Genomic DNA, 3,191 nt, shown 5'->3' with positions numbered 1-3,191 from the left:
GGTGGGGTGGGGGTGGGGTGGGAAGAGTTCTTTAAGGTGACCGGGCCTGAAGCTCATCCCTTCATTCCTTGGCTGTGACATTGCTTCCACATTTAATTTTCACAGCAACTCTGCAAGCTGAGCATTTTTAAAATTCCCTTTTTGAAGATGAAGATATCTAGGAATTAAATACCTTTGCCAATGTCTAGAACTTTTAGACGACTGAGCTGGGATTTCACCCTGGCCTTTCCGAGGACACCCTCACCCGACGTCACCTACCTGCAGGACGCTTTGAGACTCACTTGGGGACCAGGAGTGTTCTCTGAAACCAAGTCAACCGAATCTCGTTATGAAGAAAATGCTCAGACCTAGAATTTATAGGGAGAAGTTACCAAAGGTAAACATCAGCTTTGCACAAAGAAATTTCTAGCAATTAGATCTGAGCACCACGGAGCAGCATACCTTAACAAGCAGCTGTGTATGGTCACCCCTGGGAGCTGACAGGGCACAGATGTGTATCGTGTGGCCTAAGCCACATCTTGTAAGCGTGGATGTTTCAATGCTTTGTCCAAGAACTCTTCCCAGTTTGCCAGATCTCCGTCACTCCCTAAATAATGCACCTGGCCCCTCACACTTTCACCTTACCTGCCTGGCTCGGTAGGCATTTGGGCTGTTGACCACTGAGTGACTTACAGGTGCTTAAGAGAATATCCTACACTCCCTTCGATGGGTTACCCACATTTAAAAACTACTGCTAGTTCTGTGAGAATCATTAGGTCAGTGGACTGGTGTGCTGAGCCAGTGCAGCGGCTCAGATGCCAAGAATTGCACAGAAATTAGACTGGAAAATATCGTTTATTTAGAAAGTAGATTAGAAAGAGAGAGAGACAGAAGATTCACCTCCCCAAGAGCCTCCCCAAGAGAGGGGAGGGGAAACCAGAGCCTTAAGAACGCATGGCCCAGGCCAGAGCTTAGCCAAAGCAAGGCCACTGCTCCTTGAGACAGAAGGCTTTTTAAACCTTTCCTCGGGTGGGGGCAGGTCAGCACAGGTACTGACATCACGGTGATGAATAGGTGGGTTAGTCAGATGACCGTTGCCGTGGTGGTGGGGTCTGTGTCACGAAGGGCGGCTTCATGTGATGGGGTCTGTCTGTGTCACTTAGGTCACGAGGGGCTGATTGCAATAGATGAGGTCATCCTGGTTTTTTACGGCTCGAAGACAAATACTTGGAATCGCAAAATCAATTAATGCAAAACAAGCTGGGGAGGGGGCAGGAAGAAGCCAGGTGCAGGGGGCAGCAGTCTGTGTCCGGACAATACCTCGCAGCCCCTAAAGCTACTGAAATTAAAAATTAGGAAAGCTTTTTATTTAAAAATGATTCTAGAGTCACACGAAGTTGCAAAGATAATACAGCGAGGACCCGTGTACCCTTTATCCGGTTCCCCCTCAATGGTTACATCTTCATGGTACTGTATCAAAACCAGGAAATCGACATTGGTAGGAAGTGTGTAGGTTGCCCGTTTGTCATTTTCTCACACCTGCAATCACCGTTGCAATAAGAACCAGAAGAGTCCATCGCCACAAGTGTCTCCCTTGTGCTGTCCTTTTAGTTACCTCCTGCAACCTCCCGCCATCCCTAAACCCTGGTAGCCACTGATCTGTTTTTAATTCCTGTAATTTTGTCATTTAAATAATTTTATATAAGAGGAATAATACAATGAGACTCAAAAATAAAAATAAAATAACTTAAAAAAAAGAAAGTTTATGCAGACAGTATGGACCTTTTTGAGACTGGCTTTTTTCCCACTTAGCATGATGGCTTTGAGATCTGTCCAAGTTGTTTTGTGTATCAATACTCCATCTCTTTTAATTGCTGAGAAGTGTTCCCTGGTATGGGAGTATGGAAGTCGTGTAACAATTTACCTATTGAGGGATATTTTGGTCTTCTCCATTTTCGACTATTATGAACATAGCTGCTATGAACAATCATTTACTGGATTTTGTGTGGACATAAGTTTTCATTTCTCTGGCATAAATGCCCAGGAGTGCAATAACTAGCTTATATGTTTAGTTTCTTTTTTTTAAAAACCCTGTCAGCTGGATGCAGTAGCTCATACCTGTAATCCTAGCACTTTGGGAGGCTGAGGCAAGAGGATTGCCTGAGCCCAGGGATTCGAGATCAGTCTGGGCCACCTGGTGAGACCTCGTCTCTACAAATAAAAAAATATATATATTAGCCAGGCGTGGTGGTGTGCACTTTGTAGTTCGTTACTTGGAAGACTGAGGCAGAAGGACTGCCTGAGCCCAACAGGTTGAGGCTGGGGTGGTTATGAGCGTGCCACTGCACTCCAGTTGGGGCAGCAGAGTGAGACTCCAACTCAAAACAAAACAAAACCCTGTCAAATGATTTCTCCAAATGTACCATTTTACACTCCTACCAGCAATGTATGAGACACCTGTTTCTCCATAACCTTGTCAGCATTTGATATGGCTGCTCTTTTTCATTTTGACTATTTTAATAGGTGAATAGTGATATAATATTGTGGTCTTAATTTCCATTTTCCTAAGGGCTGTGTTGAATATCTCCTCCTGTGCTTATTTGCTGTCTGAATAACCTCCTCTGTAAAATGTCTTTTCATGTCTTTGGTTCATTTTCTAATTAGATTTCTTAAATTGAGTTTTGAGGGCATTTTATATATTCTTGATACGAAACCTTTGGCAGATATGTGGTGTGCAAACATTTTCTCCCAGTCTGTAGCTTGACTTTTTATCTTCTTAACAGACTTTATCTTGGAGCAAAATCTTTTAATTTTCATGAGGTTCTTGGAAATCTTTTTATATCAACAATATAGAACTAATAATGTCAATCTTTTTAATGGTTGCCTTGTTTTCGGTTGTATGGATGTATTATCAATCAGCCCATAAATAAGGGGCTGACTTATCTAATATATACTCAGTTATTTTCAAAAAGTTACAATGCTGCCGTGATTATTTTTTTTTTTGAGTCGGAGTCTCACTCTGTTGCCCAGACTGGAGTGCAGTGGCCGCTCCCGGCCACCGCAGCCTCGGCCTGCTGGGCTCCCGCAATCCTTCCACCTCTGCCTTCCGAGTAGCTGGAACTACAGGTGTGCGCTACCATGCTCGGCTAATTTTTTTTTTATTTATTGTAGAGATGAGGTCTCACCAAGTTGCCTAGGTGGGTCTTGAACCC

This window comes from Carlito syrichta, unplaced genomic scaffold, assembly GCF_000164805.1.
Source record: "Carlito syrichta isolate Samal-C Ts95f unplaced genomic scaffold, Tarsius_syrichta-2.0.1 Scaffold302054, whole genome shotgun sequence".
Lineage (NCBI taxonomy): Eukaryota > Metazoa > Chordata > Mammalia > Primates > Tarsiidae > Carlito > Carlito syrichta.
This window is presented reverse-complemented; position numbering follows the sequence as displayed.